Here is a 27,292-nt window from a genome sequence, read left to right as displayed (position 1 = left end):
GAGAGTTCTGCAGTGTCTCAACTTTCTGATCCAAATGCACAGGAAGTCAGTGAGGGCAATAAATGTGACAAGGGCTGGGAATGGGACAAATCTTTTGAGATTTGGGAAAGAGCTCTTAATGGTGCCCATTGCAATAGGAAGGGCGTAATTCCAAGAAGTGTCCTAGTTTCTTCCCTTGTTACTTCATTGTACCCACCATATAAACTTTATTAAACCTATTCTATTAAGCAGCAGCTCATTATTGACGAAACAAAATTTTAAGAACAGCTTCATCAAAGACTTTTAATTTGAACCAAAATTGTTAGGAAAGTAGACATAGGTTCCTCAAAACACATAACAAAAAATCTGAACCAAGAAAACTTTTAAAGAGCTAAACCACACAAAAATTATAAAACAGCAGCCTTTACACTGGACAGTTGTAATGTCTTTTGGCGTTATGGATATGTTAAATGTATTCAATAGTATTTAGTGTGAAGGCCCACTGGGTATTAAAAAAAGACAGCACGTCCTCTCTCCCAGGTGCTGACAAATTCCGCAGAGGCTGATGCAGTTGATGATGTCACAGCAAAGGCTGGCACGCGTTACTTCCCGGCTGCATGGACCCTCTGCTCTGGGCCCATTATAAGCAGTTGGTGGATATTTGTTGAATAAAAGAAAGAATGAATGTCTGCTGGGTGACAAAGCCCTAGGCTAGGTGTACTTGATACAAAACCAAATGGCATAGCCCCTGCTCTCAAAGAATTCAACCTAATGGAAAAGAAAGACCAAAAAATTGTTATTATTCAATGTGCTCTATACTGTTGGTGGCCATGTTAAGGCCCTTTGGTGACATAAAATGATCTCTTATAGAAAATGATACAGATCACAATAGCCAAAACATGGAAACAACCTAAATGTCCATCAACAGATGAATGGATAAAGAAGATGTGGTATACAATGGAATACTACTCAGCCATAAAAAAGAATGAAATAATGCCAGTTGCAGCAACATGGACGCAACTAGAGATTATCATACTCAGTGAAGTAAGTCAGAAAGAGAAAGACAAATAACCGTATGATGTCACTTATATGTGGAATCTAAAATATGGCACAAATGAACCTATCTACGAAACAGAAACAGACTCATAGACATAGAGAACAGACTTGGGTTGCCAAGGGGGAGCGGGGAGGGAGAGGGTTGGCCTGTGAGTTTGGGGTTGGTAGATGCAAAGGATTACATTTAGAATGGATAAACACCAAGGTCCTACTGTAGAGCACAGGGAACTATATCCAATCTCCTGTGATAAACCATAATGGAAAAGAATATAAAAAAAGAATGTATGTATGTGTATAACTGAGTCACTTTGCTGTACAGCAGAGATTGGTGCAACATTGTAAATCAACTATACTTCAGTAAAAGAAAGGAAAGAAGAAAGAAAGAAAGGAAGGAAGGAAGAAAGAAAGAAAGAAAGAGAAAGAAAGAAACAAAATGATACACAGAAAGTAGAAATGCGGTGCCGTCTGTGACGTCAGGGAATGTTGGAAGAATCAGGGAAGTTTTCATAAAAAGAGCGGCCTTTGAGCTGGGTCACAAGTGAAGCCTAACACTTTGTCACGTTCACTAAAGAAAAGACAGCAACATGAACGAACACAGAAGAGGTAGGCCAGTGGTTTTGTCTACACCTGTCTGTCCAGCAATGCTGCTGGTGGATAGCAGTCTCAAAGCAATGGGATTGTTGGTGTTACTTGTGGCACAGGATTAGATTCGTTCCTCATATTAGAAAAATATTTCTAGTAGCAGGGTAAATCCTGCATATATACTTGAAAAATACACATATTTTTCTGTACGTCTCACTTTTCAGCCTGTTTCTGCATCGTTCAGTATTTGGGGGTTATCAATAAGTCAGTCAATAAAATAGTAAACTGCCAGTCTGCTTACTCAATGCATATATGGAGTTGAATTTTAAAGACTCATCATCATCAACATCTTTGTAAGGAGAGGCTCACACACCCGACAGAGCCTGTTGGCCACACTGCTCCCCTCTATTGAAAAGTATTGGCAGAATAAACGGTGGGTGTCATGAGGGTAATGATATTATTGATCCCTTTATTTCACATTCAATAGCCTCTGAGTCATGGTACCACTCCAAGTTATACTTAGAAGAACAGAGAGAAGCTTCATTTGCTGATCGTTGATTCAAGTGCTTGAAATCAACTCTGTATGGTAGCAGCCCCCAGCACAGCTGTGAATAGTTTTGAATTTGAATCATTTTGAACATAATATGAAATAAGGGCCTGACTATTTTTAGGTCCTACTTAATTATCTCCAATAATCAAGCACAAATCTTGGTATTTTTCCACTCAGTATTCCTTCTCTCTCCCTCTCCTTCTCGGTGAGATGTGAGTGAGCATGGGTGCGTGCTTGTTCAGGCACTGGGTGATAGACTGGGTGGGGTGAGGGTAGCGGGTGAACAGATGCGAATAATCGCACACGCCTGGCTTGGGAGAGCAGGGACCTGGCGGAAAGTTGCGGAGCGGTTGGTGCAACAGAGAAGCAAACAGGCATAAGGGCTGTCTGCAATGAATGATGTCCCCAAACACTCACCGTTCCTTCGCCTTTCTTGTGGCTTCCTTGTTTGCCAACCTCCAACCTCCCCAAATATTTCAATAATTTTTCAGTGCTTCGTACCTTCAAGGCGTCAACTTAAAAAAAAAAAAAAGTACAACGTAGGAGTTGTGAGCTTAAGTTTTATTCAGGGTGATAAATAAATTTAGATAATTTAGCTCCGAGGAAACTCTTCCAAAGCGGTAGGAAAGGAACCAGGATGGATATGATTTTTGGCTGGGAATGCGTGTAGTCCAGCATACATCCTGGTAAAATGGTACGCTGGTCAAGAAGAACAGCTATCTCAAGTTAATGATTTCAGTGCTTTTCTATGTATAGAAGATGCAAGAATCTGGGTTCATTAACATTCTTCCTGAGATACACATCTAACTATCTAGGGGACTGTTTTTGCAAAGCACAGAGCATCTCATCCTGACTTCACCCTGAATCTCTCCCAGGATGCACTGTCCCTCAGCTCTGCGGTGACTAACGACTGAATCCCTGTAGAGCTGGGTGGTGAGCAACGCTCTTTGGGGATTTTTGTTTGTTTACAAAGGAAACAGCAGCCCACTCACCTGACCTTTACCCCAAACTCAGAGCAGGTATTTACTTTGAATATCAACATACTGTAATTGTCATTTCTAAAAACTAAAAATAACTACCGTGAATAGTAACCCAAATCCTTGCTGAGCAGAGTCAAAGTGAGGTCAACTTAATAAAAAATTCGAAAGGGCTTACTATGGTATTTTCCTAAATAACTTTTTTTTTTTCTAGGAAGCCACAGACACAGTTACACGATCAGGATTTTCTGACCCGATTCTGATTGGGTGGGTGAATGAGGGAAGCGCCCACAACCAATGAAATAGTTTTCACTATGAAACCTCTTCTCTATGACAAACTTGTGCCATCACAGAGCATACAGTCGAGTCTAGAAATTTTTTACATTCATTGGGCAGCTTGGAGTTAGACTGAGTTTTGAAACAGTCCTTAGACATGGAGGCTAATATTTTCTTGATGACTCAGCAGGAATAAAAAACTGGGATCATTTCCTGTTGACTGAGTTAAGAAAGGCCTTTTTTTTCCACCGTACTGCTCACTCATGCATGGAAGCCTATATGTATGCAATCGGGAGGGATGAGATCCCATCACACTGAGCCAGATGCAAGCAGGAGCAAAAAGGAGCAACTGATTCAATTGGTCTGTAAGCGTTCCTTAGTATAAAACCACATGGAGATTCACTCCCCGAAGCTCACAATGAGCTTCTGATTGCGGAAGGACAGGCCTACTGAGAGCTGCCTGGGGAAGGTTTTGTCAGCACTTTCATTGTGATTCTAAATTTCCACAGCTTTCCACTCAGCTGTAGAAAATGTCCGAGAGTCCGTGAGGCTAAGGAGACTCCAAACCTCCAAAACTTTTAAAACATCCATAATATTATCACTTCACACACCTGGACCATTTTATAGGGCGTGAAGTTCTCCAGGGTAGCATTGAAATGTAGGCCTTTCCAGTGTGTAGGCTTCTGCGAAGGCAGGTACTACCAGATTTTTGTTAGCTAAAACATTGAGTTAAAATTCAAATTAAAAAAAATCTAAAACACATCTGCTAGGATGTAAAAAGGCAATAGATATTTTTAACATAGACTTTTGGAATAAATGACTGAGTAAATAAACGTATAGATTTTTTAATTCACAGATTTTTAAAACTCAATGCAGATAAGTGAAGATGCTATTAAAAAAAAGCATTTGAAAAACATTTCATTTTTGAAATGTTTTGTGAGCCCAGAAGAAGACATTTTTCCCAAATTTAAAGATGCTAGGGTATTTTGTGGAAAAGAGGGTACTGGATCTTAAAGAATGAGTGAAATGATTTTGAACGTAGAAATGTTTGGGAGGCAGGTCTGCTGGGCCCTGAGGAGGAAGTCAGAGCATGAGGTGCATGTGCTGTAACACTACCAACTCCCAGAAGTAAGAGGGGAATGATTTGAACTTGATCTTGAAGCTCGAGGGTCCTGAACATCTTTGTCCATATAAGGTCCAGCAACACATCTCTCAATAATGGACTACAATGTCTTAATTAAGACCTGAATAAAAAATCATCATTATTTATTACATTATTTACTGAACAAACATTTGTTGAGTCCCTATCCATGGTAGGCACTGATTTGAATGCTGGAAGAATGATGACCAAGACCAGTCAGTGTAGCAGAGGAAGTAAGAGAGAAGTGGGATAATCAGAAGAGCACGGTGATATGGTAGCCAAGGCAGTTATTTCAAAAGAGTTGCTCATGAGGGACCAGTCAAGACGAGAACTGAATAGTCTATTAGACTCGGCAATGATGACTTCGCTGTCATCTGGACCAAGCTTAGGAAAGAAGTAAAGATTGCAAATTAGAGGAGGAGAAATCATGGCAGCAAGGTAGAACTTCTCGACTATAAAAGGAAGAAGAAAATCAGTGAAGTGGCTAAGAGGACAAGTTTCAGGAAACAGACATAAACGTAAGACATAAACCACGTGGTGAAGGGTAGGCTTGAGAAGCAGAACAAAAGCAAAATCTTTGTCTTAGCCAGTTCCTGCTCTCCTACCCTAGTAGTTAACAAAGGTTAGTGTGAGTTAACAAAGGTGACACTACCAGTAGCAGGTAGAGCTGGGACCAGAACCCAGGGCTCAGGGCTCCTCTCATGGATAAAGTACCCCAACGTGGAGACATTCCATCATGAATGATCTTTTACGTTTTCACTCACCTTGTAGCCTTCAGTGTGTTCCTTAACCACACTGAGAATTTGCTTCTCTGATTGAAAAAGAATTTCCTGATCTAAGTGGCCACGTTGTGTTAGAATCACATAAACAATGAAAAGGACCTTAACCTCCTGTCTGCCACTTGGGGGTGTCAAGTGGTCCACGTGGGCCATCTTCTTCCTTCCTTCCTTCCTGTCTCACATGGAGAAGGGGAAGGGCACCCGTAGCGTGTTTCTAAATTTGCTATGGAATGAGGTTTCAAAATTCACATTTTATGTCTCTTTTACATGGATGTAAACCCATTTGAATTCATTTTCCCTAACCTCGGAATTAAATCCGAGCTGCTCTCCCCCCGAGCGCTCTGTGTGGCCTTGGTCACTTCTGCCCTGCACGACCAGTGCCCACCGCCCGTGTTGTGATCTTGACTCTTAACCTCAGAGGTGTCCCAGTAGGGTTTTGAAACCTCAGGGATCTTCCAGCAAATGCCACTTAGACTTTGATCTGTCCACTGACCTATATTTTTAGCATGAAGTACTTTCAGCCTTGACGTTTTTTGAAAGAATATACATTTATGAGGAAAACAAATGTGCATTTTCTTTACATTTTCTAAGCACATCGTCTCCACGCCATTAGACATGGAAACTAATCTTTTTTCCACAAGCTTATTAGCATTCATATTGTAAGTGTTGAGATATTTTCTACAGTCTAAGAAAGCGTAAGATTCCTCTAACTGGTGGTCATATTTTCTTCATTTTTTAATAGACTTTATTTTTTAAAGCAGTTTTAGGTTCACAGCAAAATTGAGGGGAAGGCACGGAGGTTTCCCATATAGTCCCTGCCTCCACAGAGGCATGGCTTTCCCCAGTATCAACATCTCCACCAGATGGTACGTTTGTTACCAGGGATGAACCTATATTGACACATCATTATCACTCAAAATCCATAGTTTACGTGGGGTTCACTCTTGGTGTTGTACACTCTGTGGGTTTGGACAAATGTATAATGACATGTATCCATCATTATAATATCCTACAGAGTATTTTCACTGCCCTAAAGTTCCTACGTGCTCCTCTTGTTCATCCCTCCCTCCCCCCAACCCCTGACAGCCACTGATCTTTTTACTGTCTCCATAGCTTTTCCCTTTGCAAGGTGTCATATAGTTGGAATCATACAGTCTGTAGGCTTCTCAGATAGGCTTCTTTCACTTAAGTCATATGCATTTTTTAAAATCAGGTCTTTATTCAAAATCAGCTGTCCAAAATGATTTGACCTCTATGTAATAAGCAAATTTAAGGTTATACAGCAGCCTTCTTTTCCTCTGTGGTGGGTTTCTTTTCTGCGGGCTTCTTTGCAGCTGTTGGTTTCTTGGTCACTGCAGCCTTTTTTCCCACCAAAGGCTTCTTCTGCTTCTTAATGCCAACAGCCTTCTTTCCTTTCTTTCCCACCACAGAATTCTTTTTTTATTTTATTTTATTTTATTTATTTTTTGCTGTGTTGGGTCTTTGTTTCTGTGCAAGGGCTTTCTCTAGTTGCGGCGAGCGGGGGCCACTCTTCATCGCGGTGCGCGGGCCTCTCACTATCGCGGCCTCTCTTGTTGCGGAGCACAGGCTCCAGACGCGCAGGCTCAGTAGTTGTGGCTCACGGGCCCAGTTGCTCCGCGGCATGTGGGATCTTCCCAGACCAGGGCTCGAACCCATGTCCCCTGCACTGGCAGGCAGATTCTCAACCACTGCGCCACCAGAGAAGCCCCCCCACCGCAGGCGTCTTGCCTGGAACCCGCTTCTCATCTGATTTGGCTTCTAGTGCTGCTGCCGCCCTGTCCATCCGGATTTTGTGGTACTTGGCCTGGCGAAGAATGGTGTTCCGGCGCATGGTCTTTGCATGTGGCTTTAGCTTCAGCGTGATTCTCAGGCTTTTCGGTGGACTCCTCTTTGGGACTCTGTGATGAATCCTCTCGCGTGGTGCTTGGAGAGCTCTTTGGATCTGTGGGCTTTTCAAGATTCTGCTAAGGTCTGTACCGAGCATCATGTGCACGGGGAGGTTGTAGTTACTCTTGAGGGGAGCAGCTTGACGCCAAGTGCCATGCAGCTCCTCTAACTTGCGGAAAGCACTTTCAGTCCAAATGCAGGAACGTAGCACATGCCCACCAGGAGCAAGTTCCAAAAGGTTCGGTTTGCTCGCATTAAGCAGAGTAATTCCAGGGATGTTTCTGAAGGCCTTGATGACGCGCCCATTACAGATGATGCAGGGTCCCCTGCGCTGGATACGGTGACGGTTTCTCATTTTGCCTTTGCCAGCTCTCATTTGCTGAGAGGCGTAGACCTTTTGGATATCATTCCAGGCTTTAAGTTTCTTCAGAAGCAAAACAGCCTCCTTGGTCTTCTTGTAGCCTTCATCTTTATCTTCAACCACCCAAGGAAGTTCAGGAACTTCCTCAACACGATGACCTTTAGACACGACCAGCACTGGTAACGCCGAGGCAGCTGGTGCAGAGCAGATGGCATGTCGCTTCGGTGTTGTATTCACTCTGCGGTGCCAGCGTCGCCAGGTCTTGGCTGGCGCAAACATGCGGCCCCCAGGACACATATTTCCAAAAGCGTCCTGGCCAGAGTGGTGAGTCCTGCCACCTTGAACCCTGGGAATTCGAGCCACAGCTCTGCTGGTACCCAAGACTCAGCACTGGTTTGATGACCTGCTAATTCACTGACAGCATAGGGCTGTCTGTTGTTTTTGCACAAGTTGGTGTGAACGAAGTTCACAATATCTGGTCAAATGGGAGCCTTGAACACAGCAGGCATAGTGACATTTTTGCCAGATGACTCCCCCGTTTTGCAGTACACTGATATCAGTGGATGAGCACACGCCAGGGCGGGGAGAGGAGAAGGCCACGCTCCTCTCAACTTGGCGGCTCCCACAGGAAAATAAGTCATATGCATTTAAGGTCCCTCCACGTCTCTTCATGGCTTGTGAGCTCTTCTCTTTTTGTGCTGAATAATATTCCACTGTCTGGATGGACCACAGTTTATTTATCCATTCACCTACTGAAGGACATCTTGGTTGCTTCCAAGTTTTGGCAATTATGAATGAAGCTGCTGTAAACATTTGTGTGCAGGTTTTTGTGTGGACATAAATCTTTCAATTCCTTTAGGAAAATATCAAGGATTATATGATAAAAGTATGTTTAGTTTTGTTAAGAAACCACCAAGCTGTCTTCCAGGGAGGCTGTACCATCTTGCGTTCCCACCAGCAACGAATGACAATTCCTCACCAGCATTTGATATTATCGGTGTTTTGGATTTTGGCCATTCTAGTAGGTGTATAGTGGTATCTCGCTGGTGTTTTAGTTTGCATTTTCTTGATGACATATGATCTGGAGCATCTTTTTTTATGCTTTTTTGCCATCTATATTTCTTCTTTGATGAGGTGTCTGTTAAGGTCTTCCACCCATTTTTTGAGTTGGGTTGTTGTATTTTTTTATTGTTGAGTTTTAAGGGTTCTTTGTATATTTTGAATAATAATCCTTTATCAGATGTCTTTTGCAAATACTTTCTCTCAGTCTGTGGCTTGTCATTTTGTTTTCTTGTTGGTGTTTTTCACAGAGCAGAAGTTTTTCATTTTAATGAAATTCAGCTTATCCATTATTTATTCTATGGATCATGCCTTTGGTGTTGCATCTTAAAAAGTCATCACTATACTCAAGGTCAACTAAATTCTCTCCTATGTTATCTGCTAAGGGTTTTATAGTGTTGCATTTTGCATTTAGTGTGATCCATTTTAAGCTAATTTTTATGAAGTTTATATGGTTTGTGTCTAGATTCCATTTTTCTTGCACGTGGATGTCTAGTTGTTTCAGGACTACTTGTTGGAAAGACTATCTTTTCTCTGCTGGCTTTGCTCCTTTGTCAAACATCAATTGACTACATTTATGTGGGTCTATTCTAGACCTTCCATTCTGTTTTATTAATCTGTTTGTCAATTTTTCACCAGTATCACACTTCTTGATTACTGGAGCTTTATAGAAAATCTTCAAGTTGGGTAGGGTCAGTCCTCCAACTTTGTTCTTCTCCTTCAGTATTATATTGGTTGTACTGGGTCTTTTGCCTCTCCACATGAACTTTAGAATTCATTTATCAATATCCACAAAATTACTTGCTGGGATTTTGATTGGGATTGAATTGAATCTATAGATCAAGTGGGGAAGAGCTGACATCTTGCCAATATTGGGTCTTCTTTTTTTTCTTCCATGAACATGGCATATCTTTCCATTTATTTATTTCTTTGATTTCTTTCATCAGAGTTTTATAGCTTTCTTCATATAGATATTGTACATATTTTGTTAGATGTATACCTTACTATTTCATTTTGGGGGGTGCTAATGCAAATGGTATTTAAGGTAAAGGGCATGACAGACTGCTTCTCAAGTTATAACACAATATTTGAAAGTCATAATGCCTAATGACAATGACACTTGTCCCCAACCTCTACCACCACCCAGAGGATGAGAGAGAGATGCAGGCTGCCTCCTCAAGGAACAGAATAGAGAGAGAGTTCAGATTCAACAGTCTTTGTTGTGATCTTGGCTACACCACCTAATAACTTTGAGCTACGGCTCATTTCTCTACTTGTCTGCATCTATTTCTTCATCAGAGGAGTGGGGAAAGCAAGCCCTACCTCATAGGAAAGGCACCTGGAAGAATTTGCCGAGACATTGTGAAGGACAAATGCCCTGAATCAGACCCAGTATATGTCAGGTACTCAAGAAGCATCCTCTTACATCACATGGGGAATAGTTAACTCTGATGTTTTGGTACAGACAATGAGAAAACAGATCATTTATAACTAAGGTATCAACCTTACCACCAAGACTGTACTACCAATTCAGGGAATTAGGAATACTACATCACTGCTTCTTCCTGGAAGGAAGGAAGGAAGGAAGGCAGGAAGGAAGGTAGAAAAAGTCAATAAACTGAAATATCAGAAGTCAAAGAAAAACACCAGAACTCCATAAGTTCATTGCGCCTCCATGCCCCGGTGGTGCCTCAATTCTCCACTTACTTGATGCTTGTCAGGATGTCTAATGCTTTGCCTGCACCTAGTGGATACAGGGGGGAAAAATGTGAAACAGTAATCTGATATTATCAGACCCCGGAAAGGTACTTCTGGAAACACTAATTGGATTTTCTTCAGCCTTTTTTAATTTAGTGCATTCTAGGAGAAGATCACACCTCTCCTAACACTTATAAAGGGAATTTGTGAGCGAGATTGTGCACAAGTAATACCTATTGGATGCTCCAGGCAACGTGTTGCCATGGTACCAATCAGATTTCATCTTCATAGGGGAATAGAAATTAAAACTGACAGTGTTTGAGTGTAACTATTCTTGTTGATCCCCGTAAGCAGTGTGAGGGCTTGAAAAGGGAGGAGGTCTAGTTTTGTTGTTGTTTTCTGGTTTTGAAACAATACTACATTAAAATGAGTACAGTCCAATGAGTTCAGAGAAACAAAGAATCCCCCAAAGGAGCTCATTATTCTTATAAATTTACATTATCAAAGGATGCGGAAAGGCCAAAAAGCAAGTTCTTAATGGTCAGAAGCTGTACTGTCATCTCCCAGCCAGAGAGAGTGAGTTGGTGACTAATGGGGTTCAAATGCAGGATTGATCTGGAAGCCTAATTGGCTATTTTTATGGCTTTAAAATTCTGATCTTGTATTAGAGCTGTAAAACATCCATTGTGCTTTGGGGATCATCTGTGCATTTGGCTCTCATAATAAAAGAAATATTGCAAATTGAGAGACGTAGCCTGCTATGGAGAAAAACAAGAGAAGGATTAACTTGAAATTCAGGAAAGTGGTTGCCCATGGGGATGAGGTGGAGAGAGGAAGGGTGTCAGAGACATCGGTTACATTCACTTTCTTAAGTTGAAGGGTATTTTATTCTTCTTCTTGGAGCTCCACATAGACATTGCGTACATTCACGGTAAAAATGTACTTAAGGAGGTAGAGAGAGAGCATATAGAAGGTGGCAAGTAAGTGAACCGGGGCCGTGGACTCAATTCTTGACTCTTCCGCTAAGTAGCTAAAGGATTAGCGTGTCACCTTGGCTGAGCCTCAGTTTTCTCAGCTTTAAATTAAGGCATGCTCAACGGTCAGTATATTCCCCTTGGCTTGAAAACGATACAGCTCGATGTTTATCACATGGAATACAATCTCGCTGAATTAGTCATGTTGGGGAAATACTATTTTTCATCATGCAAAAACAACAAATCCAGCAGTGACCATCCAATCATCCGCCCCCGTTTGACTAGCAGAGTCAGTTATTCTCTTATTCCGAGTTGCTATTCCTTGAGTGGAGTTTTGGAGATTCTTTATGCGGCGAGATATTATGAAGTCGGTGATGGCACTGACAGTGTGGGAAAGTCAGTGGTCCTGGCTGGCACTGCATTCCATATTCCTCCTCCATCTGTCAACTCGTCTTGTCATTCAGAGCTTCTCTGAATGTAAAACAGCAACATCATAAACTCAAGAGGCATTTAATTATTTCATGTTCATGCTGTCAGGTGCTTTGTATTTCCCCCCTCAAATTACCAAAAAAGTAACTATGCTTTTCAGGACTGGGCTAATCCTACCAGCTGGGTTTCAAGGAAATGCTCCTTTTTGGTTTGCAGAATCCAAAAGCCAGAACCATCCTCTTTCCTTATTCTTTCCTCCAGTGTTTATGGCTGCCTAGGCTGGGCAAAGTCCTCTGCTGGCTGCTGGCTCCTACTTAATTTCTCAGAGAACAGACAGGAAGTCTGATTACTATGAATGTGTTCTGGGGCATTGTAGCAAATTTCCCAGGCACTGGTATTTGCTCACACGCATTTAGATTCCAATGTCAGAGGAGGACAGGTAGATTTGGGCTTCTATCTTCCACTTCTGGTTTTCTTTGAGGCTCCAGTGTCAAACGAAGAATCAGGATGCACTTCTGTTGGCTCCGCCCAGCTCACATCCCGGGCTGGTTTCCCAAGTAGAATCCTGGGCTCTGAAAACTGGGGTAAAGCTCTTAACCTCTCGGAGGTTCTATTTATTTCCGTTGAGATGGGGAACTACCTCAAGTGTTATAATGAACGCTGTGAACACTTATTTTGGCATAACGCACATAAGACCCTGAGCTCGAGGCCTGGCACTTAATGTTAACTCAAAAAACATTTCGTCGCCTGATCCGCAAGTCACCCCAGCCTAAGCTGCCATATCTGAGGCAGCTGGACAACAGCCCCAAGAGTCCACCCTGTGATCCCTGCAGGGGACATCACAGGCACCTGCTCTCGGCTCTCCCAGCAGAGCACTGAGTTGGGACGGTTTTGGAAAGAGACGCTGCAGGAGACAGTGTTCTGTTAGGTGTTGTCTCAGGTCTGGAAACTCTTTGACAAGGCCTGGGGGTGGGTGACAAAGAAACAAACCAACATGACACTACTTTCCTCTGAGTGCCCGGCCAATCAGGGCTGGGGGAGTTCTCCAGCCCATTTAGACTCTGACAAACCCAGAGGACTCCTGGGACATCACAGAGTTTTCTCTCAGCCCGTAGTCTGTGTTTCAACCATATTTTTGTTCCTTACCTGAGATGAGATCCTGGAAGAGGGGGAAGGTGGCCTTAGAGTCACAGAGGCCTGTGCTCACAGCAGGATCTGCTCCATAAGGTCGTGGTGACAATTCAGTGGGATAATGTATATAAAGCGCCTGTGAGTTTGGTTCTGGTGCGTGTTAAGGTCTCAGACTTGTAATGATAATGATGCTGACAATGAAACCATTGTAATGAAAAAACAAAACAAAACATTTTGTGCGCTTCCTCTTATAGTTCTAACTAAAGAAATTAAATCCACAGTCATGTTTCCAAGGGAAAGCTTCTGTCCTCAGAAGAACTGCCTGCTGCCATCCTGCTCCGTTGGTTCTGATGAAAGTCTGACTGAGGGAATCTGATAGCATCCAATTCTCTCAAAGATGTCCAGGCTTCCTGAGGAATAACCAAATTGAAGCACACACTTAAGGGAGGCAATGCAGGACACCAGATGTGGTGTGGCATCTCAGGAAGCAAAAGCAAAAGACCGATGTCATCGAGAGGCTTCTTTGGAGGTGATTTGGCCACTTTCCTTACCCCAGCTCCCTTCAATAAGAGTCCAGAGTAAGGATAAATAAGAAATGTGTGCACAATGTCTATGATAACATGTAGAAGAGTACAAGCCATTCCTATTATAATCAAAATTATCGAGAAAAGACGTGTTCATTCTAAATGTTGAAAGAAAAAAGGAAACCCCTCAGGAAATTAAATCTGAGCCCTGTGACAGTCTTCTGCTTCTGCCAACATCCAGATAATAGCAAAAACACACAATTTAGGTGAACTTTCAGCTGCTGTTATTTTTGTCATTTCCTTCATTCCCAGTTATTTTTAAGGTTTTCAACTTGTTCAGAGAACCATCAAGTGATTTCTTGTGCGGCACGACATGCAAAAGGAGACACTGGGCTTTATCCATTAAATCACCAAAAGGAGAACCCAAGCCCCTAACCACCACCCAGGTGCTCCCAGGACATCCCTCTGTTGCTTCTGCAGAGGTGTCTTTGGTGTCTCTGGCGCCTGCTCTGTGCTTGACACCTACTGTTTATCAACATAGTGACTCTCAACAGAATAGAGGTGATTTATGCATTCGATGAAACAATCCAACTTGATCATCTCTAAACCTAAGGTTCAAAATACGTTAAAACATGTTTATTTCAGTTTAAGAAATGTTTTACTAATATTCCGTTCATCTATTTTGGTGGATCTAATATTGCGTTAACAGTTATCCTTTAAAACCATTTCACGTGTAAAAAGAAATTAAATAGTGATGTGTTGAACACCCAACACAAAAGATTTGGCCATACATATTTCATATAGTTAACAAAACCAGATATCAAAAAATCCAAATTTATTAGTCACATTGAAAAAATGGTGATTATTTTCATTTCAAGAAGAAAATATTACAATTATTCTGAATATGATGTATTTCAGATCTCAGCTTACATAGTCTGTCACGTTATTGTTGGTTCCAAATTGTTTTCCTTTGCCTCTTCCTCTTAACCAAGAAATATTTTATTTTCGTTGCCAAGGCAAAGGAAAATAATTGAGAATCAGCAATAAGGTGTCAATCTGTAAATATGACTTCTCTGAGGATACCCAGTAGGTGCTCAAATTAAGGAAAAGTTCCAGTGATTTTGGAACTTTTACACAGCATTATTTCATCAAAGCACTTCCACTCCCATCACACCTCTTCCTCCCCCCACAAGTAGAATCTCTAGTCTCATTCCTGTTTTCCAAATGGGGAGCTGAGGTCCAGAAGGTCAAACATTAGGACTAAGGGGAGATGTCAAATCAGGGTCAGAAAGAGACTTGTGTCTTGTCTTCCACTTATGTTGTGTTTCCTCCAAAAAAAATTTAAATATTATGCAAATTCTAAATATTACTATTAAAGAAAAGAGTTATTCTTTAAATCTTTATAACATTATAATTGGAGATGCCTTTGTCAACTTCTCTCATCCTAAATGGCCAAGAAAGGCAATAATTATTTTTCTGATGCTGAGGTTTGATATTTTAGTAGAAGAACTCAAAGTGTGGCTTGTATTTAACTCTATTCCAACAAGAATATGCAGTCATGAATGGAAGTGATCACTGACCTGGAACGATATTACTCTGAACATGACATGATTACACAAAGTGGCAGCATTTATTTTTAGAGAACTGCTTTTTAAGAGCTGTTGTGAATATATGCCAAAGAATAAAATGCTAGCTACTAGGTTTTGAGAAGCAGAATAAGAGATGATACTGAGTTACTGAGGGGTGATATATTTTGGCTGATATGGCTGAGGCGGTTCGTTTTAGAGTTTATAGCAATAAAGGTGATCAGGTGATTCCTAATGTTGCCAAGAGTACTGCAGTGTAGCCATTAAGGAAGGAGAAAGGGAGGGTGTTGGGAAGGTCAGAACTTCGATTCCCAAAGATTTCAATTAGGTGTTGCTTCCACTGACACTTGCAACAGCCAAAAGGTGGAAAATTAGTTTGTAAAAATCGCTTTGTTATCCAAGGTTGGGTGGGTGCCCAACTAATACCAAGCTTTATCAGCTGGTATTCTGGAGGGAAATCCCATTCATTGACACTTGCTATTTTTTTAGCATCTCTTCTTTTATCACTCAGGACTTTAGGTACGTGGTCTCATTAATTCCCAAAATATTGCAGAGGGTGGGCTGGATGGTGGGGAGAGTGTAGATGTAGATGCCACAGACCAGGACAAATGTTCAGGGGATAAATGAATGCCAAATGCTCAAACCTAAACAGACTGAAAGCAATCCTTCCCCCCAGCCTCCTGTCTGCCTAATCACACCTCTGACCGAACTTCTTCCATATCTCAAGTCTCTGGCATATTTTTTGATCCTCAGTACATCCAGCAAGAGCTACAGGAACTGATTAAGTGCCTAAGGAGGAGAGTAAACCACTTAATCAAGTGGAAGGGAAACCATGAGACCCCTTAGTTTAGGCATTTGATCGAGCAGGAATTTTTGGTTGCATTGTTTTATTTTTTGGTGTGACTGAAACTTATTTTCGGCAAATTAGTACCATGATTTGGAATTTGCTAAGATGATAAGTATTAAATAGTTAACATTTCTGAAATGATTCCCATCTTCCTAATAATTAGAATAATGTTCTCATTGTTTATGTATGAATTTCATTTAACCCCCACCGCCCCGCAGTGGTCTTTGAAGTTCTAACGTTATCCCCATTTTACATAAGAGTGTGACGAGAAGTGAGCCCAAGGAGGACGGCTGTCCCTGTGCACACCATTGGCCATCACTAACCTAGGACCGGGCTGGCAGGCTCGCCTCAAGCCAAGGCTGTGCTTCAGTGGAACCCAGCCGTGTGGCTGACAGGGTCTTGGTGCTCCGGCCGGGTGTCAGGCCTGTGCCTCTGAGATGGGAGAGCCAAGTTCAGGACATTGGTCCACCAGAGACCTCCCGGCTCCATGTAATATCAAACGGCGAGAGCTCTCCCAGAGATCTCCATCTCAATGCTAAGACCCAGCTCCACTCAATGACCAGCAAGCTACAGTGCTGGACACCCCATGCCAAACAACTAGCAAGACAGGAACACAACCCCACCCATTAGCAGAGAGGCTGCCTAAAATCATAATAAGGTCACAAACACCCCAAAACACACCACTGGACGCAGTCCTGCCCACCAGAAAGACAAGATCCAGCCTCATCCACCAGAACACAGGCACTAGTCCCCTCCACCAGGAAGCCTAAACAAGCCACTGAACCAACCTTAGCCACTCAGGGCAGACACCAAAAACAACGGGAACTACAAACCTGCAGCCTGTGAAAAGGAGACCCCAAACACAGTAAATTAAGCAAAATGAGAAGACAGAGGAACACACAGCAGATGAAGGAGCAAGGTAAAAACCCACCAACCAAACAAATGAAGAGGAAATAGGCAGTCTACCTAAAAAGGAATTCACAGTAATGATAGTAAAGATGATCCAAAATCTTGGAAATAGAATGAAGAAAATACATGAAACGTTTAACAAGGACCTAGAAGAACTAAAGAGCAAACAAACAATGAGGAACAACACAATAAATGAAATTAAAAATTCTCTAGAAGGAATCAATAGCAGAATAACTGAGGCAGAAAAACGGATAAGTGACCTGGAAGATAAAATAGTGGAAATAACTACTGCACAGCAGAATAAAGAAAAAAGAATGAAAAGAAGTGAGGACAGTCTTAGAGACCTCTGGGACAACATTAAATGCACCAACATTCGAATTATAGGGGTTCCAGAAGAAGAAGAGAAAAAGAAAGGGACTGAGAAAATATTTGAAGAGATTATAGTTGAAAACTTCCCTAACATGGGAAAGGAAATAGTCAATCAAGTCCAGGAAGCGCAGGGAGTCCACACAGGATAAATCCAAGGAGAAACACGCCAAGACACATATTAATCAAACTATCAAAAATTAAATACAAAGAAAAAATATTAAAAGCAGCAAGGGAAAAACAACAAATAACATACAAGGGAATCCCCATAAGGTTAACAGCTGACCTTTCAGCAGAAACTCTGCAAGCCAGAAGGGAGTGGCAGGACATATTCAAAGTTATGAAAGGGAAAAACCTACAACCAAGAATCCTCTACCCAGCAAGAATCTCATTCAGATTCGACAGAGAAATTAAAACCTTTACAGACAAGCAAAAGCTAAGCGAATTCAGTGCCACCAAACCAGCTTTACAACAAATGCTAAAGGAACTTCTCTAGGCAGTAAACACAAGAGAAGGAAAAGACCTACAATAACAAACCCCAAACAATTAAGAAAATGGTAATAGGGACATACATATCGATAATTACCTTAAAAGTAAATGGATTAAATGTTCCAACCAAAAGACATAGACTGGCTGAATGGATACAAAAACAAGACCCATATATATACTGTCTACAGGAGACCCACTTCAGACCTAGGGACACATAAAGACTGAAAGTGAGGGGATGGAAAAAGATATTCCATGCAAATGGAAATCAAAAGAAAGCTGGAGTAGCAATTCTCATATCAGACAAAATAGACTTTAAAATAAAGATTATTATAAGAGACAAGGACACTACATAATGATCAAGGGATCAATCCAAGAAGATATAACAATTGTAAATATTTATGCACCCAACATAGGAGCACCTCAATACATAAGTCAAATGCTAACAGCCATAAAAGGGGAAATCGACAGTAAGACAATCATAGTAGGGGACTTTAACACTCCACTTTCACCAATGGACAGATCATCCAAAATAAAAATAAATAAGGAAACACAAGCTTTAAATGATACATTAAACAAGATGGACTTAATTGATATTTATAGGACATTCCATCCCAAAACAACAGAATACACTTTCTTCTCAAGTGCTCGTGGAACATTCTCCGGGATAGATCATATCTTGTGTCACAAATCAAGCCTTGGTAAATTTAAGAAAATTGAAATCGTATCAAGTATCTTTTCCGACCACAACGCTATGAGACTAGATATAAATTACAGGAAAAAATCTGTAAAAAATACAAACACATGGAGGCTAAACAATACACTACTTAATAACCAAGAAATCACTGAAGAAATTAAAGAGGAAATCAAAAACTACTTAGAAACAAATGACAATGAAAACACGATGACCCAAAACCTATGGGATGCAGCAAAAGCAGTTCTGAGAGGGAAGTTTATAGCAATACAATCCTACTTTAAGAAACAAGAAACATCTCAAATAGACAACCTAACCTTACACCTAAAGCAATTAGAGAAAGAAGAACAAAAAAAACTCCAAAGTTAGCAGAAGGAAAGAAATCATAAAGATCAGATCAGAAATAAATGAAAAAGAAATGAAGGAAACAATAGCAAAGATCAATAAAACTAAAAGCTGGTTCTTTGAGAAGATAAACAAAATTGATAAACCATTAGCCAGACTCATCAAGAAAAAAAGGGAGAAGACTCAAATCAATAAAATTAGAAATGAAAAAGGAGAAGTAACAACTGACACTGCAGAAATACAAAGGATCATGAGAGATTACTACAAGCAACTCTATGCCAATAAAATGGACAACCTGGAAGAAATGGACAAATTCTTAGAAAAGCACAACCTTCCGAGACGGAACCAGGAAGAAATAGAAAATATAAGCAGACCAATCACAAGCACCGAAATTGAGACTGTGATTAAAAATCTTCCAACAAACGAAAGCCCAGGACCAGATGGCTTCACAGGCAAATTCTGTCAAACATTTAGAGAAGAGTTAACACCTATCCTTCTCAAACTCTTCCAAAATATAGCAGATGGAGGACCACTCCCAAACTCATTCTACAAGGCCACCATCACCCTGAAACCAACCAGACAAAGTTGTCACAAAGAAAGAAAACTACAGGCCAATATCACTGATGAATATAGATGCAAAAATCCTCAACAAAATACTAGCAAACAGAATCCAACAGCACATTAAAAGGATCATACACCATGATTAAGTGGAGTTTATCCCAGGAATGCAAGGATTCTTCAATATATGCAAATCAATCAATGTGATAAACCATATTAACCAATTGAAGGAGAAAAACCATATGATCAACTCAATAGATGCAGAAAAAGCTTTCAACAAAATTCAACACCCATTTATGATAAAAACCCTCCAGAAAGTAGGCATAGAGGGAACCTACATCAACATAATAAAGGCCATATGTGACAAACCCACAACCAACATCGTTCTCAATGGTGAAAAACTGAAACCATTTCCACTAAGCTCAGGAACAAGACAAGGTTGCCCACTCTCACCGCTATTATTCAACATAGTTTTGGAATTTTTAGCTACAGCAATCAGAGAAGAAAAAGAAATGAATTCAAATTGGAAAAGAAGAAGTAAAGCTGTCACTGTTTGCAGATGACGTGATACAATACATAGAGAATCTACCAGAAAACTACTAGAGCTAATCAATGAATTTAGTAAAGTAGCAAGATACAAAATTAATGCACAGAAATCTCTTGCATTCCTTTACACTAATGATGAAAAATCTGAAAGAGAAGTTAAGGAAACACTCCCATTTACCATTGCAACAAAAAGAATAAAATACCTAGGAATAAACCTACCTAAGGAGACAAAAGACCTGTATTCAGAAAACTATAAGACTCTGATGAAAGAAATTAAAGATGATTCAAACAGATGGAGAGATATACCATGTTCTTGGATTGGAAGAATCAACATTGTGAAAATGACTATACTACCCAAAGCAATCTACAGATTCAATGCAATCCCTATCAAACTACCACTGGCATTTTTCACAGAACTAGAACAAAAAAATTCACAATTTGTATGGAGACACAAAAGACCCCAAATAGCCAAAGCAGTTTTGAGAAAGAAAAATGAAGCTGGAGGAATCAGGCTCCCTGACTTCAGACTCTACTACAAAGCTACAGTAATCAAGACAGTATGCTACAGGCACAAAAACAGAAATATAGATCAATGGAACAGGATAGAAAGCCCAGAGATAAACCCATGCACCTACGGTCACCTTATCTTTGATAAAGGAGGCAAGAATATACATTGGAGAAAAGACAGCCTCTTCAATAAGTGGTGCTAGGAAAACTGGACAGCTACATGTAAAAGAATAAAATTAGAGCACTCCCTAACACCATACACAAAAATAAATTCAAAATGGATTAAAGACCTAAATGTAAGGCCAGACACGATAAAACTCTTAGAGGAAAACATAGGCAGAAGGCAGAACACTCTATGACATAAATCACAGCAAGATCCTTTTTGACCCACCTCCTAGAGAAATGGAAATAAAAACAAAAGTAAACAAATGGGACCTAATGAAACTTAAAAGCTTTTGCACAACAAAGGAAACCATAAACAAGACGAAAAGACAACCCTCGGAATGGGAGAACATATTTGCAAACGAAGCAACTGACAAAGGATTAATCTCCAAAACATACAAGCAACTCATGCAGCTCAATATCAAAAAACAAACAACCCAATCCAAAAATGGGCAGAAGACCTAAATAGACATTTCTCCAAAGAAGATATACAGATTGCCAACAAACACATGAAAGGATGCTCAACATCACTAATCATTAGAGAAATGCAAATCAAAACTATAATGAGTTATCACCTCACACCGGTCAGAATGGCCATCATCAAAAAATCTACAAACAATGAATGCTGGAGAGGGTGTGGAGAAAAGGGAACCCTCTTGCACTGTTGGTGGGAATGTAAATTGATACAGCCACTATGGAAAACAGTATGGAGGGTCCTTGAAAAACTAAAAATAGAACTACCATATGACCCAGCAATCCCACTACTGGGCATATACCCTGAGAAAACCATAATTTAAAAAGAGTCATGTACCACAATGTTCATTGCAGCTCTATTTACAGTAGCCAGGACATGGAAACAACCTAAGTGTCCATCAACAGATGAATGGATAAAAAAGATGTGGGACATATACACAATGGAATATTACTCAGCCATAAACAAAACAAATTGAGTTATTTGTAGTGAGGTGGATGGACCTAGAGTCTGTCATACAGAGTGAAGTAAGTCAGAAAGAGAAAAACAAATACCATATGCTAACACACATATATGGAATCTAAAAAAAAAAAAAAAGGTTCTGAAGAATCTAGGGGCAGGACAGGAATAAAGATGCAGACGTAGAGAATGGACTTGAGGACGGGGGAGGGGGAAGGGTAAACTGGGACGAAGTGAGAGAGTGGCATGGACATATAAACACTGCCAAATGTAAAATAGATAGCTAGTGGGAAGCAGCTGCATAGCACAGGGAGATCAGCTCGGTGCTTTGTGACCACCTAGATGGGTGGGATAGGGAGAGTGGGAGGGAGATGCAAGAGGGAGGGGATATGAGGATATATGTATACATATAGCTGATTCACTTTGTTATAAAGCAGAAACTAACACACCATTGTAAAGCAATTATACTCCAATAAAGATGTTAAAAAAAAAAAGTGTGATGAGACTATCGGGCAGGTACTTTATTATCCCAATGTCACTTAAAAGGAAACAGAGCTGCAGAAAAATAACTTGTCTAAGGTCATGGGAAGAAAAAAGGATTCAAATGTAGGCAATCTGACCGCAGAAATAGCACACGTACCCACTCCTCTATACTACAAACCGTATTCACCGTTAATTGTCTCCCATTCTGTCTTATATTTTAAAGTACATTTAGTGAAGGGAGGAGTCGAATTAGAATCCTGAGCCTATTCCGCACGTCTCCCTTGTGAATCGTCACCGGTGTTCCCGCATCATTTGAGGACAAGCTGCAGAAAGTGCAACATCGCAGGGGAGAACTTTTCAAGAGGAGAAAGGGCATATGTCAGAGCACAGGGCAGGAGGGCGTGTTTCAGGAACAGCAACTTGCTCTCCGTGCCTGGAAGTGACCAGTGGGGTTGTTGATGGGAAGCTGTAGGCTAAGCTTGGAAGAGCCACTTGGAGTCAGATCTTCAGGCAGAAAAACCATTCAGGGAAAATACTTTTCCACTTCTCTGGGGGACAAGGAAGTGTACCTTGGGAAAACTGGGTAAGATATCAAGTGTGTTATTTTATTTTACTTCATTGGCTGTGTTTAACTTGTCAGGTCATGGTTAGAGCAAGAACGGCTGCAGGGTCAAAGCAAAAAAGTCCTAGAAATAGTAGCCTTGTAACTTACCATTTAGCTACTGAAATATTTTTACCAAGGCAGAAAATAATAGCCAAAGATAGGATGAGAAATGGCAATTCCAGGTGAGGACTCTGGGCTTTTTACTTTGTTTTTAACTAAATCATTGGACAGAATGACTAAAGGAGTTAAATTTATTCTGACTGGAGGAGAAGAATCCTTGAAAATAAGGAGGTGGCAAAACACCTTGGAGACATTTACCTACAAATTAGTAAGCAGGGAATTAGGCATAATGACAGTAAATACAGGCTGTGAAGAAACTCAATCGAAGCCAATAGCAGAGAGTGAGTGCAAGGTGCCTCTGAAAGCATCCCTCAGCCCACACGAGGTGTGTTTATAAGGTAGTAAGCCTGATTCTTTAGCAAATATACCCAACTTAAAAATTTCAAATAATTATTATCACCTCCTAAACAGATTCCATGGGTAAGCTTAGTGAATTATCCTCATGGCTGGAAATACACCAGGGACTACTCTTTGAGAATCGCCATCATGGCTGGTGGCCATTCTTTTCAATGTCCTTAATACAACAAATAGTATATTTTTTTTCTTTGAGAGTAGGTGTGAGTTTTGGAGAATGTAAACAAAATTTACAGAATTAAGTGTAGTAAAGAAGGGTGCTCTAAATTTGCAATACGCTGTAGGGGCAACCAGGAAGTGATTATTATAAAGAAAGAGATAGGTGTTATTGACTAAAAGCCCTTTTATTGGAAACCCTTCCCGATGTCTGGCCAACTCTTCCTGCATTTCCCGTCACACCATACTTGAGAAGAGGTTATTCAAATGTTACCTCTTTGCTGTGAAGTTGTCTCTGACCCTCAGTAGAACTTGGAACACACATCCGCTGGCAGGTACCTTACTTTTCCCTTCTTCACTAAGCTGTATGCTTCCTGTAGTCAAGAATCGTGTTTTATCTTTGTACCTATAGCTTCTACAGAGTACCTAGTACTTAATAAGTACTCAATAAATATTTGTTGAGTAAGTGAATGAAACAAGCTAATTCCAGAGAATGTCAAGCAAAGTAACATCACAGAAGAGAGGAGATAGAACAGCCTTCTAAAAAAATTGCTTTGAAAAATCAATAATTCTAGCTTAGATGTGTACAGTTTGGTATATCTGTTTAAAAATAGTTCTTAATTAGTCTCGCCTTTTAGAAAATATATAACATCACTCATGTGTATATTATGCTTAACCCTTTAGACAAGAGGAGAGACATTTTACATTTTATTGTACCAACCGAAAGAATCCAAAAAAAGCTGGTAGTGAATGTGATAGAAACAAAAACGTATTCTGTGCCTTCAAATTCTGTGTGCTGCCTGTTTTTCTCTGTTAATTGTTTAGCTATTTCATATGTACAATATTTTTTAATTCTTATAAATCCATTTTATTTAATGCATATATAAAGAGACTCAAAACAGAACAGCTACTGTCTGAAATAGAATATACCCATGCTGAATGAAATATCAAGACATCGAAACAGTCATCATTTTCTAGGACTACAATACAGCAAATGATCACCAGCATGAAGCATCCGTTCATACCAAATGTAGTAACATTCAAATGCACAGGGACCCTTCCTGGATCAGGGTGTGTATTACATCTCCACTTGTTGGGAGTCCACTGGGCCTCCTCTCACCTGTCCCAGTGAACCTGCTCCAGGCATGACCTTCACATGATGCACAGAGCCCAGCAGTCCAGCTGGGAGCGGAGGTGCTGAGTGACGCCAACAGCCTGCCCTCCTAGGGTGAAACTGAGGGTCTAGACCGAGAGAGATACAGGGAGCGGGAGCCCCACCCTCATGGCCACACCCACCCAGAGTAGAGCTTCCGTCACCCTGAGCTGGGGGAGGGGAGGAGTAAGGTGAGCGGGTCCTGGCTCAGTGGAACAGGGTCTGGCTGTTCTTACAGAGATTTAGCAGATGTTCTTGAATAAATGTTTCTCCATTTGATATCGTCCTTTAGGACAATTTTCAGAGATTTTGGGTCTTTTCTTTTTTAAATAATTTTCAGCAGTTAAAGGGTTGTTTCACTGGAGAGAGGGTCTACCTAGCTCTTAACTCTTCCATTTAGGGAGTCAACCTTGCCTTAAATTCTTTTAAATTCTTACAAGCATGGCAATCTGAATATTTACCTTCTTTTCATGATAGGATCAGAAGGGTGTCATTTAATATTAATCAATATGTCGCTTTATAACTTTTCATACACGTGTTCAAGCATCTCAATGAGATAATTTCCTTTAAGGTCAAATGTATATATCTTATTCTTATGGGCACATTCTCAATTCTGGAATAAAAAAGAGCAGTCTTTTGCTCTTAAATTTTGCATAGTGTCATGCTTCTCCAGCCATGTCTACCTCATAGGACAATGGAGAATAATAGGTCCTGTTAATCCCATATCAAGCTCTAGCAACCTCAGATTGCACCCAGGAATTTAATAGCAGTAATTGATTTCCACTGATGATCTCACCACTAAGATCTCTGTTGTGAGCTGAATTGTGACACCCCCAAATTCACGTTGACATCCAAACCCCTAGTCCCTCAGGATGTGACCTTATTTAAAAATAAGAGTGTTCCAGATGTAATTAGTGAAGATGACATCATTAGGGTGAGACCTAACCCAGTATTACTGGTCTACTTCTAAAAAGGGGAAATTTGGACACAGATACACAGACACTCAGACACACCACACACAACGCACGCACACACACACACACACGGACACCACCATGTGAGGATGGGAATTATGCTGCCACAAGCCAGGGAACCATCAGAAGCTGGGAGACCTGGGACAGATCCTTCCCTCGGACCTTCAGGGGGAGTACACCTCTGCCAACACCTTAGTCTCCAACCTGTAGCCTCTAGAACTGTGAGACAATAGATATCTGTTGTTTAAGCCACTCAGTTTGTGGTGCTTTGTTACAGAGGCCCTAGCAAACTAATACAATCTTCCTACTGATGGAAAACGATTTCTTGCTTGCTAGTATGTTACTCCAGTCACCTGCAACTTACTCAGAATTTATGTAATGTTCAGAAGACCTGAGATTTTTATAAAATCGACCCTTTAAAAGAAAGAGCCATAGGGGGGGATGGATAATTTGGGAGATTGGGATTGACATATACACACTACAGTATATAAAAAAGATAACAAATAAGGACCTACTGTATAGAACAGGGAACTCTACTCAATACTCTGTAATGACCTATATGGGAATAGAATCTAAAAATGAGTGGGTATATGTATATGTATAACAGATTCACTTTTCTGTACACCAGAAACTAACACAACATTGTAAATCAACTATACTCCAATAAAAATTAATTTTTTTAATTATTATTTTATTTTATTATTTATTTATTTATTTATCTTTTTGGCTGTGTTGGGTCTTCGTCTCTGTGCGAGGGCTCCCTCTCGTTGCGGCGAGCGGGGGCCACTCTTCATTGCGGTGCGCGGGCCTCTCACTGTCGTGGCCTCTCTTGTTGCGGAGCACAAGCTCCAGACACGCAGGCTCAGTAGCTGTGGCTCACGGGCCCAGTTGCCCCGTGGCATGTGGGATCTTCCCAGACCAGGGCTCGAACCTGTGTCCCCTGCATTGGCAGGCAGATTCTCAACCACTGCGCCACCAGGGAAGCCCTAAAAATTAATTTTAAAAGAAATAAATAAAATAAAATTTGACATGCAAAAAAATAAATAAGGCAAAATAAAATAAAGAGCCATGTAAGAGGAAGACTACCTAGCGGCTAATGAATACTGTCAAGTCTCCTGGAATCTGACAAAATGTATTGGACGAAGTGCCTTTAACGTGAAATTTCCGAGGGAAAATGGACTAAATCAACTGGCAAGTAGTAAAGAAAGAACATGAATAAGCTATTCAAGTGAGAAACTTAAAATCAGTGCTAGATTTTATCTCCTGCAGCGTCTACTCCAGGGTTTCACAATCATTTTCTCATTTAACACATATGTATTGAGTGCCTCTCGTTTGCCAGGCTCTTCTCGTCCTAGTGCTTATTATTTAGTATCTGTTGAAACAAAGTGAAGCCGTAAGCCTGTCTTCAAGTCCCTGGCAGCCCACTCTCGTCTTGCAGAGTTCCTGCTCCTTCTGTGGAAACAGATCCATGAGCTCAGGTTGCTAGAACCTGCTAGAACCCATACCTGTAATATTTCTCTTTCTCTCCGTCTGCCCAAGGCTCACTGGCAAAGTCCCTGCGGGGGGTGGTTTCTGTGCTCTGACTGTTATGTGCAAGCTGTACCGGGGCCTCTTCAGTAACCCCTGAACCCAGGGGAAAATGCTAAGGGAAAGAACTAAATTTTGACAAATGGAAACCGGCCTGTGGTTGTCTCAATTTCCAGTAAGGTTGCCCATAGGTAGGTCAAGAGATAAATTTGACAACTCATTTGTGAGCGTGTGGAGGCTTCTGGCTGAGGTACACTTAAAAACAAAAAGAAAAATCTAAAAAAAAAAAGAAAGAAAAATCTTTCTTCCTCTCGTTAACTTCTTGCCTTTGTGCTTCTAGCAATGCTTTTGTGAATCACACTAAAACACTGAGGAAGTTAGGTTAATGGTATCATGTGTCCATTTCAATGTAAAGTTTATGATTAGCTGTATAAGCCTTAATAATAAATATAATTTTTACATCAAAAAGAAATTTGTCTTCGTCCTGTATCATTTGCTGTCACGTTAGAGAATTCTGAGAAGGTTTTTTCACAAAGTAAGCACTGCATTTTTGTTCCATC

At 40.7% G+C, this 27,292-nt stretch overlaps 1 protein-coding gene and 1 pseudogene across 2 annotated transcripts in view; one reads left to right on the top strand and one right to left on the bottom strand.

Moving 5' to 3' along the window:
* The window catches only part of XKR4 (XK related 4), a 365,104-nt gene that overhangs the window by 229,077 nt on the left and 108,735 nt on the right, over window positions 1-27,292 (top strand). The gene's annotated exons all lie outside the window — the stretch shown is intronic.
* Window positions 4,274-17,660, bottom strand: LOC309614993 (large ribosomal subunit protein uL4-like; annotated as a pseudogene). The gene is made up of 2 exons: window positions 7,076-17,660; window positions 4,274-6,765 (listed from the first exon to the last, which is right to left on the bottom strand). The product of its transcript is annotated as a large ribosomal subunit protein uL4-like (transcript).

This window comes from Balaenoptera borealis, assembly GCF_965194805.1.
Source record: "Balaenoptera borealis genome assembly, chromosome: 17".
NCBI lineage: Eukaryota > Metazoa > Chordata > Mammalia > Artiodactyla > Balaenopteridae > Balaenoptera > Balaenoptera borealis.
This window is presented reverse-complemented; position numbering and strand designations above follow the sequence as displayed.